At 37.6% G+C, this 20,152-nt stretch overlaps 1 protein-coding gene across 4 annotated transcripts in view; it reads right to left on the bottom strand.

Moving 5' to 3' along the window:
* The window catches only part of LOC137176762 (growth hormone receptor-like), a 62,958-nt gene that overhangs the window by 28,472 nt on the left and 14,334 nt on the right, over nt 1-20,152 (bottom strand). Inside the window, exons 2-4 of one of the 4 annotated variants that reach the window (XM_067582671.1) lie at nt 17,281-17,668; nt 17,163-17,202; nt 11,896-12,250 (exon numbers count right to left, since the gene is read on the bottom strand). The gene's annotated coding sequence lies outside the window, so the exon portion shown is untranslated. Of the gene's footprint in view, nt 1-11,895; nt 12,251-17,162; nt 17,669-20,152 lie in introns of all 4 variants that reach the window. The other 3 variants (XM_067582672.1, XM_067582673.1, XM_067582674.1) reach the window with 3 other exon arrangements.

Below are 20,152 nucleotides of genomic sequence, written 5' to 3'. Positions count from 1 at the left end.
ACACACACCGTCTTTCTTTCCTCATTTCCTGACATGCGACACGCGACTTTCCAAAGTTATTATCGGTCCAAATAAATATTTCCTGGTTCAGGTTTTGATCCAACAAAGAGAGCAATGGGATCATCCAGGTCCTGGCGGTTCCATTGTAATCCAGGGTGAAACTCACACATGTGCTTGATTGTTTGGGAAAGCTGGTAACTCCAGGCAAAGTTCACAATAATCGTCAAAAGTAAACCTTTAAAAACATAAAGAGGAAAAGGATCAAACTCACCGTGGAGACAAACTTTTAAAACAAATGACATAAGAAACACCTGCTGCTGGTCGCCACAAGAGCATCGCCGCCTAATATGTGATCTCTATCTGATCCTCACGTGCTTCACCTGTTGCCATGACGACCAGCTCTCTACCTACATGTCGCCCTCTACCCCCCCCCGCGCTTCCCTGTGGCTTCAGAGGAGCGAGGTCCTGAGCTGCTGAAAGGCGTACTGAGGATCCAGAGACTGACAGGTAAATCTATACGACCACATCCTGAGGCTTAATGTGAAGCGACGGCGCACGCCGGTTCACACAGACTGAACACACTCAACAGGAAGTCCACACACACATGAAGAAAGGATGACGTGCACTCAGATGATACGACAGGAATAGACACTTTCCCTCAGATACCACAATCAATCAATCAATCAATCAATCATTCATTAATTGGTTTTTGATCCACAGAAAGAAAACAGCCAATTAACATCAACTTCAATTAATTACTTTGGACATTTCTGGCTGTAGAAGATAATTAAAATCACTATATGTGTCACCCAGTCATGTCATATATCAGCCTATTTCTAATTAGAAATGCCATCATTTTACAAGTAAGTTGTCTTATACTCTGTTCTTCCAGCTGCCCTTCCAGTACTTCACTAGAAATGATCTCAGACTTTTGCTATTCTTTTCTTTAAATTTAATTTTTAAACTTAATTTATTATAAATTTGTTAATTAAAGAAATTGGACTGAATGAACCGCACAAGAATTTAAATGCACATGTACTTTGTTCCTGTGCAAATGGTTATAAAGTCTCTTGACTCTTGAATCTATAAGATTCTCTACGAGACTTTTTGTGTAAAACATTAATAAAAATGTAAATGTTGTCTGTTTTGTTTGTCTTTATGTCCAGAAGTTTTTTAATGCAGCACAAATCTCCATACATGAGTGTATAGAGGAGACTGTCAGCGTTCCAGCGATATACGAAGCATGTTGATGAGACGTTCTGAGCCTTAGTGACGTCTCAACACGTATTGATTTGATCGCTCACTGATCGGCATCAGCGTACGCATAAATACGTTTACTGACGTCATTCTGATCGATCGAGTCGTGATGTTTGTTTACATGATGGTGAACTTGGAGCCTGAGTAACTTTACAGATGAATTCTTTCTCTCTTTGATGTGTAAAACTGATGTATATGTATAAACTATATGTATAAATACTGTATGAATACACTGTATAAACCTCACACATACTTCAGACCATTTTTACGTAGTTGTGTGTATGTTTTTGTGCAAAATAATGAACTGGGCATTATAAATTCCTGTAAAATCATATGGATATTAAGTGGGGACTTTGATTTTGAATGGTGCATGCAGCCACTTGCTGTGTTATCCTCCGTCTACTTCATATGCTTCCTGAAGTGTTGCTAATGTATTTTATATGGGAGTTAATATGTTGGAATAGAGTTTGTACGCTTTTCTGTAAAAGGGACAGAATTTAACAAGTGTTTAATTTTATGAACTGTGTTTCACATCCAGAAATCATAGAAAACTACACCCGCTATCGTCAGGATTTCATTTTCTCTCTCAAAAATAAATCACACAGCTGACACATCTGCCAACACAGGAACTCAGTTTGAACCAGGAGTCAGTTTGCACTTTCATATATCGAGTGTTAAACCTCTCTGGAGGTGTTAGAGCTTAAAAAGTTATTGAACGCAGCAGCAGAGTGAAGTCTGGATCTCAGATATGTGAAAAGATGCTGAACTATGAGCAGAGATGTACAGCGTGTTGGTGGTTTGATCCTCCACCAAACTCTACTGGGTTCTGTGTCATGATTGTCAAAAGTCTTCAACATTTTTCTCAACGTTTCTCAGGCTTTTGAGCATCAAAGAAGTCAAAGGATTAGCCTGAGTGCAATACAAATTTAAAACAGGATGTACAGTATTTTACTCTGGTTCATGTGTATGTGCAGCTCAGGTGTTTCTTTACAATGAAACCATCTTTTAACAGTAAAACGTTTTGGGTTTTTTTTTTTGGTTCCCCCTGCAGGTTCCAGAGCTTCGTTAATCTACAATAATTTGTAAGAGCATTTTAAGTTTCAATGCATTTGAAAACCACCACTTAACATTAAAAAGGTGAAATATATAAGAATTATGTAAGAATGTTAGTTTAAAACATTCAAAAATAAACTAAAATTATCAACAGAATTTCAAGAAATAATTAAATTAGACCTTTCCCGACTTTCTCGGTTGTCTATAACAGCCTGTGGACTGATTTCTATGTAAGGGACTCGGTTTTGCCAGGAAAATAAAAAGGATGTGACATTTATGTGTGCTCCCGAGTGCCTCGACTCTCTCTCCCCCTACAGCGCCGACAGGGGGCAACGCTAGCTAACGTTAGCTTAGAGACAGAGTCTGCTAACATCCGACACGTGCTGGCTTTCTTCCTATTGGACAGCTAACGTCACGTGTGAAAAGTATTGTGATATTGTGGTTTTAGCTAATTTTAGCGCTGCTGCTCGCTCACGCTGATGGAGCAGCAGGCGTGCGAGCAACTGCAACTCACTTAACGGCCACCGGTGTCATTAATGAGAAGGGATTTCTGATTCTTACATATTGCACCTTTAAAGGGGAACTCCTGTGATTTTCCACCTCGTCTTTATGTAAGAAAAAAAAAAGTTGTATAAAACCTTTTGTGAATATCTCTATTGAATATCTTCGGGTTGTGGACAAAACAACCCGAAGATTTGAGGTCGTTATCTCGGGCTTTGGGAAACAGTGATCGACATTTCTCACCATTTCTGGACATTTTATGGACCAAACAACGACACAATTAATTGAGAAAATAATTGAAAGATCAATTGATAATGAAAATAATGACTAGTTGCAGCCCAAATCAATTTTAATCTGTGGAGTACTCTTTCAAGAGGGTTAGTAAGATGGACTCAGCCATAACATGCTTGGAGAAACAGGACTTTCACACACTCACACTGACTTTACATCTGGTCTTTGACCCAGCCGGTCACTGATTTACTTGACATGTGAGGAGCCACCGAACGGTAACGTCAAGAGAAGAAAAGACAGACTGAATCATGCATTAACCTGACAGAGTACAGCTGGTTGTTTTTTCTAAAACAATTAGATATTTCAATGACGTTCTGTCCTTTGGAGCACGTCTGCAAAACTCTGATTAGTGTGATTATTTGGCGGCATATCAGGAGAGAGAGAACGAGATATTCACCCTGAGAGCAGACATTTAAAAAAAAAAAGCTATTTAAAATAAGTGATAAGGCTTATTTAAAGAGTGGAGCTGTTGTTGCTGCATCACGGCGCCGTTCCCCCACAGGCGAGTTTCTGACCTTTAACTACAAAGACTCTAATTAAGTCCCAACACACACACGCACACACACACACACACACACACACACACACATACAGAGAAAGAGGTTTAATAGAAATGCAGTCACTTAAAAAGGGAGAGAGTATTTATGGATCAGTCGAATTAATTCATTCAAACAAGTGCAGACAAAACTACTCATCCAAGAATGGAGAATCAAATAATAACGTTTTAAATGGTTTCCACAGTTTTACACCAGACACCGTAGTTTAAAAATGAAGTGTACATTTTTATCTCAAATAAGAGAATAAGAGTCCCGGTTGTGTTTTTAACCAGTTCCTATTCTGTTCATTGGTTTTCTGCTAATACAGTTTGAGTTTCAACAGAAGGACTTTGTTTCTATGGAAGTCGTGGTTCTTATAGTTTATCTTATTTTCATTCCTAAAAATTAAACTTCAGTCGTTTTTTGTTGTTATTCGTTTTTAGTGAGAAATAATTGATGAACTGACACTTTCTGCTGGTCAAAGCTAAAGAAAACTCATCACCAATCATCATTTGGAGCTACAATATCAACTAGAGACCTTTACAGTGGATTAATCTGCAGTAAGTAAGGAGAGAGAGAGAGAGAGAGATTTGACAATAATAACAACAATAAAAGTACATATAAGCCTGTGGAGGATAAAAACACAATAACGCTACATCATTTTCTTTTCATCAATGTTTTCTTTACCAAAAGTTTAAAACTCATCTCAGAGAAGTCAATTTTATTTGTACAGTCTGATATCACAAATCACATATTTGCCTCCGGAGGGGATTTACAATCTGTACAGATTAACAGAAGCTGGAGCACAGTATGTACTACAGTAAAAGTACATAAGTATTATGAGCTTGATGTAGTTAAAGTATTGCAGTAAAAGTACATAAGTATTATGAGCTTGATGTAGTTAAAGTATTGCAGTAAAAGTACATAAGTATTATGAGCTTGATGTAGTTAAAGTATTGCAGTAAAAGTAGTGGTTTGGTCCCTCTGACTGATATATTATTATATATGACATCATTAGATTATTAATAGTGAAGCATCAGTGTTAGAGCAGCATGTTACTGTTGTAGCTGCTGGAGGTGGAGCTAGTTTACACTACTTTATATACAGTTAGCTAGTTTAGTCCAGTGGTTCCCAACCTAGGGGTCGGGGCCCCTCCAAAGGGTCAGCAGATAAATCTGAGGGGTGGTGAGATGATTAATGGGAGAGGAAAGAAGAAAAAACAAAGTTCTGATACACAAATCTGTTTTCAGTTTTTGGACTTTTTCTCTAATCTTTGATTTTTGCTGAAATATTGGATCATTTGAACATTTATTGAAATGAAAGCATGTGAGAAGTTTAGAGGGAAAAATCACTATTTGGTGGAGCTGTTAACAACTCATAGACATGTGAAATGTGACCCCGACTACACACTGCTTTTTGTAAGACGTCAAAAGCCAAAAAGGTTGGAAACCACTGGTTTCATCTTTAACAATGTGTTGTATTTTAAAAGCTTGTTATATTATCCATTGTGTCAAATCTTCATCTGAGAAGTAACTAAAGCTGTCAAATAAATGTAGTGGAGTAGAAAGTACAATATTTCCCTCTGAAATGTAGAAAGTAGCATCACATGGAAATACTCAAGTAAAGTACAAGTACCTCAAATTGTACTTAAGTAAATGTACTTAGTTAGGTTTCTGATGCCGGTAGAGATCGTTGAGAGAAGACAACATGAAGCCGGCTGACGTAAGCTCTGAAACTGCTTCCTCACAGTCGAGGCTTCAATATTAGTTTGTTTCTCTAAACTGTTAAAAAAACAACAGAGCAGCAGGATCTCACAGTCAGACTCACTGTTGAACTTTGTGGCCCCGATTTTAACTGTCATGTGCAGATCCAGCAGCGATAAGTCTTATCTGAAGGATACATGGTGGTGCAGCTCTGTAGCTCCATTCCAGCGCTGGTCAAAGCCTCCACCCATCACAGCTCATACAGCGCTTCAGGCAACACACACAAACACACACACACACACACACAGGAAACACAGATCTGAACAGACAGGGGCATTCGATCCACATGGAGTCACATGCATCGCTGCCTGAGCCCAATCACACACACACACACACACACATGCTCTGACGCCAGCCGAGGTTTACGTTTGGCGTAAACAATGCAGCCTTATATAATCCTGCATGTCCACGTTAGCTTGTAACTAATTAACAGGCAGATATCATATGGTGAAGAGGCTGAAACATGCTGACAGACAAAAACAACCAGCGCAGCCACAAAGATAATGTTTGAATAATTGCTTTCTCTGTTAGAGTCAAACCGACCTGCAGTGCACAACGGATAAGATATTATTTAAGGACATCATTGTTGTATTGTGTAATTTTCCTCTTTGTAAAGCAGAGAGCAGGTTGTGAGGGGAGGTTATTGTAGTGACGCCTCACTTATAAACCTGCATTCAACACTGTAATCTATGTAAAGGATTCACTTTTTCTGTGCTTTTACCAAGAAATCAGTTCTGTAGAGGCGCTTATATGTTGAAAATATGCACATAGTCATCAAATAAAAACATAATAATCTAAAAAACTGTCGTGTGCTGTTATCAGCTGCTCCAACGAGTCTCAGTCTCTTAATTCAGGCACTGTAATAAGTGCGCTGGTGGTCATTTTGGAAATTATTGCTCCGTTAATCAGATTTGAAGACTTATAGTAGCTTTGATGTCTGCCGCATGGATGTTGATTGACAGCTGATTTTTTTCCAGAGCGTGAGAGGAAACAGCAGACGATCCGTACCGGCTCCAAACAGAAAAGATGCCGCCGACTGAAAGCTGCGACTCTGGGCTTTTAACGGGTGACGTCACACCTCGCTGCGTCCTTCTTTACATACGGGCTGCGGTCTGACAGAGAACTGCAAGTAATTTGGGGAAAATATATTTGAAAATATGTTACTTTTCTTTGCAAGAAAGATGCAAGTACAGCGTCAGGAACAATTAGATCCAGAATTAAAAGTTTAAAATCATCCACAGGGACGTGATGTTTAAGTTAGTTCATATAAATACATATAAAAAATGTAAGTTGGATATTAATATTTATAAATATATATAAAATATATGGAAAAAAACAGAATTTTCTTCACAAATAATATGCGAGTAAGGCGTCAGGAGTTAAAAGTTTAAAATCCTTTGTAGTTCATGTAAATATATATATATATAAAAAATGGAAAAAATGGAAATTGGTGAAAATTTTTTTTGAAAAAATGTTAATTTTCTTTGCAAGAAAGATGCAACTACAGTATCAGAAACAATTAGATCCACAGTTAAAAGTTTAAAATCATCCACAGGGATGTTTAAGTTAGTTCATATAAATATATATAAAAAGTTGGGGAAACTATATATAAATATTTATAAATGTATATAAAATATATGGAAAATATAGAATTTTCTTCACAAAAAAGATGCAAGTACAGCGTCAGGAGTTAAAAATTTAAAATCCTTTGTAGTTCATGTAAATACATATATAAAAAAATGTGAAAAATGTAAATTGGGGAAAATTTATATAAATATTTAGTACTGTATATAAAATATATTGGAAAAAAAAAAAATTTTCATCGCAAGAAAGATACGAGTACAGCATCAGAAACCATCAGATCCAGAGTTAAAAGTGTAAAATCATCCACAGGGACGTGATGTTAAAGGTTTAAAATCCTTTTTTATAAATATACATATAATATAAAGGAAAAATAAAGTGTTGAAGTGTTGAATAAATGTATTTATACACACTTGTAGTTACCACCTTTAACCACAATCAGGATCGAAACCTTCACAAACTTCAACAGAGTCTTTTTTCAAATATCGGTGGTTTTTGATGCGCTGGTCTCGTCCTTCAGTCAGAGACCAGTTAAATTGCAGGATGTCCAGCTAATAAGCAGTTAAAACAGTCTTGTGTTTGCCCTTTAACATGTAGTTAATTGAATTATCTCGGGCCAGGCCCACACAGAGACGACATTTCCCTCGTACTGAGAAAAACAAGATGCCTGAGGCTCGTTCTGCTCTGGATAATGAACATAACGTTAAAAGGTCATATGACACATGATTAGCGATATATACACAAAGCACTAAATGTTTACGTTCAAATTGATTTTCCACGCCAGTGTGCAAGCGGACAGGAAGTACTGTACAACGCTGGTTATGTTAAACACTGCGGGGGAAATTCCCTTCTGCTTCTGCCATCCATCTTCCTCTGATGCTACACTGTAAGAGACCAGATCCAGGACAGCTGAGTCCGGTTTCTTCTTACAACAAACTCTCTTGACTGCAAAAAGTTGTAGTAAATCTCTGGTTTCAGCCTGATGAAGAACACCTGTTCACGAGGAGCTGAGATTTCATCATTAGCATCATCAACGCCCCTAAAACATCCATATAAGGAGGCGTGTTCCGCTCCGGTTCATTCACAAAAATATTGCATGAGGCTCATTTTCTATATCAAATACATCTGTGGTTTTAGCTTGATGATCACTTCTCTTGAGAATACATCTCAGCTTTAAAGCTATAATATGTAATTATTCCACATTAAAATGTCTAAAAACAACTAGACCTGTGTTATATATGTTGTTGAGTTGTGTACTTACATTATCCCAAATGTTTCCAACAATGTTCAAACTCAGAGAAATCTGTAATTTAATCAAAGTAATGGACCATTTCATTTGGTCGCCTGTCGATGGCGTCATACCTCCTCTACCAAAGAGTAAACACGCACAAGATGCACACGGCGGCGCTGTGTTTGTCCGCTACAATGGCGTCTACCAAAGAGTAACTTACACACATACAAGATAATACATCGGCGTTGTGGTTGTTCCACACAAACTGTTATAAATGGACTTTTATTCAGTTTTAAGACACATTTTCATGATAAATTTAGGTGGTTTTTAACTATATCTTTTAGCCGGAAGAAGGATTTTAGTCATTGGACGTCTGGATCTTAAGTTATCAGAGAAATAAACTGGACAAAGATTAGCAGCAGCTCGGCTAACAGCCCCTCCAGGAAGTCCGGTGGTCACCAAACATCGTCGGAGAAATATTGATTTTTTAGGTGAAACAGCTTTAATTAGTATTTTAACGATTTTAATCTCCGGGTCCGTTTGTTCTGGAGAAGAGGAGACCTCCAGATGAACACTGGAGTAATCCTATCCCGGTGAAGACAACAACTCCCATGATCCCTTGCTACTTCACACCGTCATCACACTCCGTCTTTTGTTATTGTTTTGATTGAGACGCCGAGCGGCTGAAATTACATATTGTGCGTTTAAGATGTCAACATTCCCGCTCCGAGGTAGACGTTACCTAAAGCGATCAGTGGGAGAATATAAACAGCTGAAACACCATCCAGCAAACTGCTTCAGCTTTCAGACATCATCTGCAGTCGAAGGTATTTGTGTCTTTCAGCCATCAAATTAAACCGACATGACGCCAACTTTAACAAACAGGTGAGCTCATTGGTTAATCCAGACAAGTGGGACAAATTAAAGCATCAACTGTGGCATCCCAATACAAATCTACTTTAAGAAAACGACAAGTTTAGAAAGTTTAAAAAAAAAAAAAAAGCATCACCTGCCTTCCCTGCAGCAGATTCACTCACTTTATTCATCGTTATGCAACACAATCTCAGCATCAACAGTTCTTAACAGTACGAATCTGAAACACATGAGAGGAGATGCTTAATTTATGTGTTTCATTTGCTTTTTTTATGGCTGTTTGAACTGCATGTTTGAAATGGACAAAAGAAAAAAATAACAGTTCAGGGAAAGTGATGATTCTTCTGCCTGACTTTAACTGTGCTTTGAAAAGTCGACCGAGTGATGATTAAAAGTCCTCGCCAACAAACTTCTCTACAAAAATCAAATCAAACTCTCTCAAAACACTTTCTCAATCAATATTTTTTTTTATCTCATCCTCATTTAGCTTTTCTTCAAATCACAGCCAGCTACGATTCAATCAAACAATCAATTTTTATTTATATAGCTCCACTTTTCACATCGAGCAGGTCGAGACCGAACTCCTATCTAGTTCAATCCGGGTGATGAAGATGTGCGACGGTGCTGAATGTGCAAAAACTCAAGAAAAAGCAGCTTCTTACACGTTCTAGTGGCGGCCATATTTACACCACTCGCCATTCTTATCTGTTATAACGTGGACAAAACTGTTTTCATTATTGATTAATCAGTCAGTTATTTTAGCGATTAATCGACTGGTCGTTTTGTCTTTAAAATGTCAGAAGACAGTAAAAAAAAAGGCTGTTATCATTTCAAACAGCGAGGTAACGTATCCATTTTATTCAAACAGCAGTTTATTGTCATATATGACAAAGAAAAGCAACAAATCCTCACATTTAAGAAGCTGGAACCAGTGAATATTTAGCATTTTTTACTTGAAAAATATCTATAACAATTAGTTGATTAACAAAATAGCTGCAGATTCTCTAATGTGAGGACACTTTTCTCTGTTTTATACGTCCTCTCCTCTCAGTTTAGTTAGTTTGGCCAACATTTGTTCACATTTTTTGTCAAATTGGCACCATTATCAGTATGCTGAATTCACTATTATCAGTTCCTGTTTGCAGTGGATCCATGAATGTTAAAACAACTGTAACTGCATTACCTTGATACTGAAGAAAAGGTGAAGATTCTCAGTCAAGTTCTGCAGTTATAAAGAGCTTAAGGTCTTTTTAAGGAGGTTTTTGGACATTTATGTGTGATGGAGATCAGACATAATAACATCATCTGAAAGTGTAAATCACACTGAATCTAATATGTTTATCATGTCTGTGTGTTCAGATTTAAAGCTTTTAAAAGTACCTTAATTGCTTCCAAGAGCTCGTCACCTGAATATCTTTATATATTGACCTCCATAGTATGAAGATGGGTGGAGGTGTTCGTGCTCCACCAAACAGACCTAAACACTCAATCAAACACACAATCAGATTTTATATTTGTGGAGTCAAATGTTTGTCTTCATAGCAAAGTATGTGATCTTATCCATTTACTATGGAGACAGATGCTATCAGCGTGAAGTATGTGATAAAAGTTTGACACACACAAAAAAAACAAACAGCTGAAATCGCTCTTTGGGTCACAGGATTTGGTGCAACACAAACACGTCATTTAATAAAAAATCTGAAATATATAAAATTGTGAGAGAGAGTCTGGTTTTAGATGCAACATGAGGATTTTAATGTAGATGATTAAAGGGGGAACAGACAGACTGTCTATTAAAACTGGGCTGAACTCTTCTGATAATTTTAGGTTTTTTAGGTCAGTGGTTCCCAAACTTTAAAGCTTGTGACACCTTAAAAACAAAGCAAAGTCTATTTGTTAATGAAGGCAAAGATTAGAGGAAAGTATGAAAGAGTAAACATAATTTTTCATGACCATATTTTCAGCATTTTCTGCAAGATCTCTGCACAATTTTCTCTACAATATCAGCAATGGGTGCATGCTAACGTCCATCTACAAACTAGATTAGTGTATATGACTCAATCATTAGGGAAAATGTATGTTTATGCATCACTACGTCTTGTTTAATGAGTCTATGCGGACATGCATGAGTCACTATTTCATTAAGAGACTCGTAATGATGTATGTTCCTTTCAAATGTGTTTTTCTAGAAAAGGTCAAGATGTGCAAACGAGAAAAATTTGATTACTTGGCTCACAATTTTGTCAGGTGTCAAGTGTCACGTACTGCAGGTTACATGTGGATTAATGTCAATATCATCTCGTTTAGAGGTTACAAAGCAGGAAATGTACTGTATGTATGACAAATCAGAGCAAATAAACATGAAACAGGGAGAAAAAGCTGTTTTCTGTGATGATAATATGGAAAACTGACTTAAATTGATTGTTAAACCGCAAATATATTGTGTATTATTTCCTTCTCTTACAGGTTATAGCGCTGTAAGATCTACAGGTGGACACGTTTAATTAGAAAACTAGCTCATGATTGATCATTTAAGTCTTTTATCAAGTAAAAAGTCCAGATATTTAAATGCTCCAGTCTCTCAAATGTGAGGATTGATCTAAAATTTAACAAGTCAAGTATTATTTCTGTATATAGACAAAAACTGGATTAGCACTGTTATTATTTAGCGTCCACGATGTCCCTAATTAACAGTCATTGAACTTATTGATTAAACATTTTTCTCAACTTTAAATGAATGAGGTTCACCTGTTCACTCACACTCCGCTCTCTGTTTGACTACAGATTATAAAACATGAATCATTCTCACCTTCCAGTTGTATAAACCGCTTGAAGAGCCGCCTGCCGCTGCGTCAAAGCCGCCTGGAGAGCGATTCCTCAAACATGGACCCACACCGGGACCGGGACCGGCCAGCAACCGGTAGATGCAGCCGGTAGTCCGCGTGAAGTCCGTGTGAAGGAGACGGAAGCGGGGCTGCAGCTGCTGGGTTTGTTGGTGTGCCCGCAGCGGAGTGTTGCGTTCACAGCCGTCGCTGTGTATTTCTACCCCCCTCCCGTAAGGAGATTTTCCTCCACCTGATCCCGCGTCATCAACCTAATACCAGCTGGAGCTCCGGGCCTCCCCTCTGTGAACCGGACCAGCTTCCAGTCTGCTGCGGTCTGCGCTGGTGGAGGATGTATGGAAGGTCATTACCGCCAAAAAAAAAAAAAAAAAAAAATGTAGGGAATAACAAAAATGAAAATAAAATATGTTAAGTTAAAAATGACACACTGACTAAAACATTCTAATAAAATTTTAAAGACAAAATTATAATTTACTATAAATAAATAAATAAATTTCTAAATTAAGTTAAAATTAAGTAAAAATTATGAGATGCTGCTTCAAATGTTTGATTTTATAAGTTACAACCATTGACTGTATATAAATATGGACATCTTGACGGCTCCCCAAAAGTGAAGCCAAAACATCCCTATCGCCCCCCAGTGGCTGGCTGCAGTATAGGTCATAAGTCTCGCTCCCCTATGTTAGCAGATAGGACATGATCCAAAATAAAAAAATTAAAGTACACGTCAAATAAATTTTTCCCAAAGACAGTTCCTGTCATTTTAGGTCATTTTTATCACACTGAAGTATGCTCAAGTGCTCATTTTTCTTATGTTTTTTTTTTTTTAATTAGTTATTTGACCATTTACTGCATCCAGCTCGCCAAGCCATTCTGTTGTAGCAATTACAGGAGAAGCCTCCCACGTATGTTTTACCGTGTCCGCTAACCTGTTGTCTGATTTTGATGTCAGGTTGATCTGAGCCAAGCTCTTTGACTTGTAGTTCCTCCACCAAAGTTCTCATCTCAAATAGATTTTGTTAAAGAAATCTTATTGAACGTCAGGTGTCCCTACTCCCTAAGCATCAGATTCGAGGACCCTGATTGGCTGAATTTATGTTGTTTTGTGTATATCTTGTGTCAGCTTCACTACTGCGCTGACTGGGCGATGTTTCTATTGCTCCAGAGGAGATAATGAGAGGGAGGGATGAACAGGAAGCTAATTTCCCCCAAACATAATGATTTATATTATATATTGCATGTTATTGTCCATTTTAAACACACACATACTTACAATAAGTAATTATTGTTTATTTTAAAAAGAAAAATCAAACACGCCAGCTGCCCTCCCTCCCTCTATTAGCCAGCCACCACTGATCAATATGCTAAGTCAAGCACAAAATAATGCTTTTTTGACAATATATATTAAAATAGACTAAAATTGTCATTTTCTAGAGACTTGTATGAGGAAGTCACAAGACGCTATGTCAAAATTAAAGGACGTACAGTAAAAATTCAGATTTTTATAGTAATGATGATTAAAGAGACACTGCGTCAAAATGCTGATGTTCTAAGTCAAAATTCTAAGAAAATATATAAATATTAATATATAAATATTAATATATTTATAATTAAATATTATAAATATTCAAAATTACAAGATACAAAACAAGATTATAATAAGTCCGAAACCATGACTTAAGTAAAAATTAAAACAAAAAGTAAGAACAGTAAAAAAATTTCTTAGTATCTCATAATTTTGACTTCAAAAATCTTAATAAAATGAATTCTTTCATAATTTTGAATGTGAAAGTTTTGATCTACAATCTCATAATTTTGATTTACAATAAGAAGTTTTATTTTCTATCATTCCTAATTTTCCATCTGTTTTTGTTTTTTTTTCTGGCAGCAATAGGCTTCCATACATGCTATAAAATAAAAATTAAAAAGAGAAAATTGTATATTTACTTCGTTTGCAGAAATGGACCATTATTAGGGCTCATTATGTATATTAGCTTTATCAATAAACTTTAATCATTTATAATATTTTCATTATTTATGTATTGTATTATGTATGTATACATGTATATATGTATTTTTTAAAGGTTAAAACAGGATCTTAAAAACCTTAATAATAACATTTTCTCTTAATTTCTTTTTGTTAAAATGATGAGTTGTTCAGATGTTACTGTCCAGTACAATATTTAACCAAAACAACGAGACGCCAAAGCTGCCAATATTAAATAAACAAATAAAACATTTATAAAAGAAACAATCACATTTTGAGTTAGTCATTCCTGTTGTCATGGTAACGAGCTTTACTTGAACTCATTTTTAATTCATAACAGCCTTTGAGAAAACAAGGTCCATTTAATGGCTTTTCTGACAAGCTTTTGATCATATGACATGATATTCATCAACAGATGGAGTTGCAGTTAAACTATAATTGTTTTTTCTGAGCACTTTAATGTGTTTTACTTCGATTTTTCACTTGCTGATAATTGAAAGCTCCAGAACAGCCACTAAATAGACCAACTGAACTTCTAACCTCAGATGAAAAACTATTATTGTTTTAAAATGTGTTTTTTTTTAAATGTCATAATGGAATTTTTAATGACTAAATCTTCCATCCAATCACAGGATCCCAGCAAATTGGCAGATAATGTCATGTATACAGAACAAAAATAGACTTTAAATCCTTCTTAATGTGTAACTGTTAGTGGGCCAACAACTCAAATCTCAGATACGTTTAAACAATGTAAACATGAACATCAACAACAAGTATTTGTTTCTGGATGACTCTCGACATGTTGTGATGTTTTTTTAAGGAAAAAACTTCAATCCTACGGCGGCGCTGTCGTCCTTATACGATGCGTGAAAGAGCAGTCACCTCGGATCTGCATTAGCTTTTGCCCCACAGAGACAAAAATAATCAGATTATTCTCGAGAGCAGCTTGTTTGGTTCAGGGCTCCTGTGCTGGGAGTCTATGCTGCTCTGTTCGTTCGCTGATGTTTAACCAATGAGAACAGCATGACTGCTCAATGCCCCGGAGCGAAGAGGCATGACTCAAATTAGTTAGAGTGCATCCTCCCCTGAATGATTCATCAAACAGATTTAGATCCTGCGATGCAGCGGCGGAGGCGACCAGGCGGTTAAATGCAAGCTGATGTGAAGGAGTGCGGGGACAATAGTGTCTGTTTAAAACATTTTTCTACCAGCTGAAACATAAACATGTCAGTTATGTAAAAGCTACACATTAAAACACTTGTGGTTGTACTATAAACCTGCATTACACTGGAGCAGGCTTGAGCAATGTCAAAATACTCCTTCTTAAGTAAAAGTACATAAGTATTATGAGCTTGATGTAGTTAAAGTATTGCAGTAAAAGTACATAAGTATTATGAGCTTGATGTAGTTAAAGTATTGCAGTAAAAGCACATAAGTATTATGAGCTTGATGTAGTTAAAGTATTGCAGTAAAAGTAGTGGTTTGGTCCCTCTGACTGATATATTATATATGACATCATTAGATTATTAATAGTGAAGCATCAGTGTTAGAGCAGCATGTTACTGTTGTAGCTGCTGGAGGTGGAGCTAGTTTACACTACTTTATATACAGTTAGCTAGTTTAGTCCAGTGGTTCCCAACCTAGGGGTCGGGCCCCTCCAAAGGGTCAGCAGATAAATCTGAGGGGTGGTGAGATGATTAATGGGAGAGGAAAGAAGAAAAAACAAAGTTCTGATACACAAATCTGTTTTCAGTTTTTTGGACTTTTTCTCTAATCTTTGATTTTTGCTGAAATATTGGATCATTTGAACATTTATTGAAATGAAAGCATGTGAGAAGTTTAGAGGGAAAAATCACTATTTGGTGGAGCTGTTAACAACTCATAGACATGTGAAATGTGACCCCGACTACACACTGCTTTTTGTAAGACGTCAAAAGACAAAAAGGTTGGAAACCACTGGTTTCATCTTTAACAATGTGTTGTATTTTAAAAGCTTGTTATATTATCCATTGTGTCAAATCTTCATCTGAAAAGTAACTAAAGCTGTCAAATAAATGTAGTGGAGTAGAAAGTACAATATTTCCCTCTGAAATGTAGAAAGTAGCATCACATGGAAATACTCAAGTTAAGTGCAGTACTTGAGTAAATGTGTTTACTTATTTTACACCACTGCCACTGTATAATGCAGTTGTTTGCACAAAACTAGTAGTTTTTAGTAGCAGAGAAAACACATGATGCTTTGTTTTTGATGTCAAGTGCAGAAAATAAAGTTAAACTACATCTGAGTGAGTCTCTGGCTGGAGAATGAAATACAGAACCAGAATCAAAGGATTGGACACACTGACTTATTCAAGTGAATGGGAAAGTGTCCAAACTGTTGAGTGGTGCTGTAGACGGAAATAACAAACACCTCAGAGCACGTCTAATCTGCCCCGCAGTTCATATAAAGCTGCTGTTGCTGTGAATTGCAGCCTTAAATAGCCTATAAACATGGTGACATATGCTGCTTCTAAACAGAGAAACAAAGCAGACCAACAGCATATTTTTGTAATAAAACTAGACCGAAATGTCGTTAATAAAGTGATATATAAGTGAATATTTGCACCGATATCCTACTGCTGATATTCCTTAAGGAAAAGGTGTCGTTATTTTAGTGATTTTAACAGCAGGTTCTAGCGAACTCTTCATGCTTCGTGTTAATTCAGTGAGTCTGCATCACTGATAGATTCACTGACATACTTGCTCTCACACACACTCTCACACAAAAACACATATGCAATGACAATAATATGCTGCTCTGTCAGCAGCAAAGAGCTCATGCATCATTCATGCACTTTGAAGCGCTGCATGGATGATGCAAAGAAGAACTCCCATCGCTGACATGTGGAGTAAAGCCAGCTGGAGAAACCGATAAGATGCAGAATAGAATAATTAGAGAAGTTGCACCTTTTTACCTCCTTAAAATTTAAAATACCAAAAAGCGAGAAGCAGCAACGTTACAATAAACTGAGGATCCAATGAAGAGATTTTGTGATTTATCGGATTTTATTTTAGACATCCTAAAATGTCTCAAACTGAGATGATTAGAAAAAAAGACTAAACCAACTCATATTCCTGTTTTCATTGTTAAACTGAACTTATTTAGCTTTTTAATAGAAAAAAATACGTGTGCGCCGTCTCTGCCGGGAACTCAAAACGGATTTGTTCCATTTTAAGATCTGTGGCTGATGACGCTACTTCACTTACCCAGCGTGCTGTGGTCGTGGTCCCGGCGGGGGATGGGAGACTGCGGACAATCAGATGAAAATATCACTTGTCTGCTTGTTGAACAGGTGTTTTGATTAATTCTTTTTTTTTTTTTTACCTGCAAAGGTTGTATGGCGCCAATAACTGTTCCCCATAACTTAGAATCAGCTCCAATTCAGATCTGGGTTTTGAGTTTCAGTGTTGCTTGAGATCGATGTGAATATGATTGATGTCATGTCTTTAGTTGATTGATGGGCAGATTGTATTTGTATGTTCTTTACTGATCTCTAGAACCAGCATTAACAATTTTTTTCTGCTTCATATTTTGTCTCCAACATTTCCTCAGTGCAGCTGTTTTAATGTGAGACATACTTTATCGACTTATTATTACTTATAGTTTATTTTTAAACCTACCTGTGTACTTTCCTGTTTGTGTTTCATTGCTCCTCTTCATTCTTCAGATGGAGGACGAGTAGATCTGAGTGCTTCATGGTCATTTCTTTCTGCTTTGGAAGGAAGCAACTATTAAACCATCAGAAAAGACAGTTTTATGTCCGTAATTCACTTGTTTTTTTCACTCACTTGTACTCTCTAGCTCTAGTTTTAGAGTGCTTCTTTGTTTGATGAATGTTGAGGTAAAATTTAACCCTCTACCAACCTTAATGTTTCCCCCACAAGCCCAAGCTCTCCGAGAAGACGAGGAAAACGAGACGGCTTGCCCCCCCCTCCCCTCAAACATCTGAGCTGATTGATTAGGAGGCAGATGTGAACATCCGGAGGAACCAGTTTCTCCTCCTGGGCCTCTTGGTGGCCTTTTCTTTAAACTTTGACATCTCCTCTAACGTCTGCACCCACTCTTGCTCCTTCCCTTGCAGGACTTTGGCGGACTCTTGACGTTGGACCTCCAGCTGCTCCTCTGCATGCCTAACGGCAGCCGTAAGCTTGGCGATCTCCACTCTCTGCATCCTCAGTTTAGCCTTTTGCTCCTTCCAAGCCTCACTGGCCAAGTTATTGAAATGTGTCTTTAACTGATTGATCGTGAAGCAAACTACGTTCTCCTCCTCATCATGGAGGTCTGGTTTAGGCTCTTCCTCCTCCTTCTCTGGAGCTTTTTTCTGGAGCTCTGAAACAGGTGTGTCAGTACTCTGAACACTCCTGCCAGTCTCTGCAGCAGGTACAAACTCCTGGACCTTTTCCATTACTTTGACCTGTGCCTCCCGCAGCTTGGTGCAGAGATCCATACCTCTAATCACCTCCTGGAGCGCCTCTTCTACATCCGATCCAGCCGCTTCGTCCTGCTGCTGGCTGGACTGCATGCTGCGGGCGTGCTTCTCCAGCTCCTCTGTGGATTTCTGCAGATGCAGCAGCAGCTCTGAACCATCCGTTGGAACCTCTGCAGCACTGTGAGCAAGACGGAGAGGCTGTTGCAGCTGCTTCTTGGCATCCTCCAGCTTGGACGTGAGGTCTCGATTGATGGCAGTTTCCACACTCAGCATGGCGGCAGAGCTGCACTGCACCTCCTTTAACTTTTGGTTTAGGTTCTTCACGCTGCTCTCTACTTCCCTGGACTGGATCTGCTTCTTGCGAGCTTTCTCAAGTTGGCGTTTAAGGTCTCCAATAATTTTATTAGAGACACGCACCTTGTTAGTTAAGTCCTTGTGCTTGATTTCAGATTCCTCCAGCCTCTTTTTCAGAGTTGCGATCTCTTCCTTCATCGCTGCTTCTCCTTCGCACTGTATTTGTATTTCTCTCTTACCCTCGAGGTGTTCGAGGACAACACTCAGAGTGTGAATCTTGCTTTTGATGCCAGCTCGTTCACATGGGGTACACATCATGAGCCTCGCCTTGTTGGCCTGCAGTTTTTGACTGACCTCGGTCACCCAGCTCTTCATGTAGGCCTGCACACGGAGGTCAAGGTTCGCGGTTTTTCCTGTCGCCATTTTTCTTTTGTGTTCTGGCTGTTGCTTCGGCAAACTAGTTTCTTGCTTCATCCTGCGTGCTCAACTTCAACACCAAATAGCCAACTGAATGTAAGCTTGGCAGTGCAAACCTTAAGAGATCTTTCACCCAGAGTTCTTTGTGACGTCATCAAAGTGGCTTTGATGACGTCAGACGGAATTCGTGTCATTCCGGAAAACAGAGCTGATTGGTTCCTTGAGGCTGCAATACATTCCTCAATGCTTGGAGAGCATGTTTGAGGAGGTCATGTGACTTTACGCGACCACATCCACCGTATATGTCAGATTGAAAAAAGGACGAACTTTGTGAGTGAAGTTACGTTCTATGTTCATCTGCTAAAAACGATCCCCGCTAGCTTACTTTGTGTTGTCTTTGTCACCCGCGACACTACAACCAAAGAACAGGTTTAAACCAGTAATAAATTTCCATGAAACCAAAATGGAGATGGGAACTGATTAAAAACAGACAGGAATTATGAAGGAAAAAGGCAAAAAAAAGGCACGTACGGGAACAGAGCGACAGTTCAACCCGCAACTTTGATTGCAGGAGACGTCGCTATACACACTTGTGTTTGTCTTGTTTTGCTTTCTTCTTTTTGTAGCCTACCGTTGTAAAATATTGATGAAGTTTAATTTTATTTAGGCATTTTGCATAATTGAAAGTCATTGGGAGAAATGCTATGCTAAGCTATTTTGTCATTATCTATGAGCTGTACACATGACTTAATTTGTAGTTCTTTGATACTGATTTAAGTTATTAAATTACTTGAGTAGATCTATTTTTGCCAAATATTTAGTAAATCTAAACACATTTTTGCCTGATTTTTAGTACATTTAAATCAATTTTTGACAGATATTTAGTAAATATAAATAAAGTTCTGCCATTTTGTCAATGTAAATCAACTTTTGTCTGATTTTTATTAAATCATAATCAGGTTTTTCCAGATTCACTGTGTTTTAATCTTTTTTTTTTACTTTAAATGTGAAGAGAAAAATAAATAAATGACTCAATATTTTTATTACTATATTTTT

This window comes from Thunnus thynnus, chromosome 24, assembly GCF_963924715.1.
Source record: "Thunnus thynnus chromosome 24, fThuThy2.1, whole genome shotgun sequence".
Lineage (NCBI taxonomy): Eukaryota > Metazoa > Chordata > Actinopteri > Scombriformes > Scombridae > Thunnus > Thunnus thynnus.
This window is presented reverse-complemented; position numbering and strand designations above follow the sequence as displayed.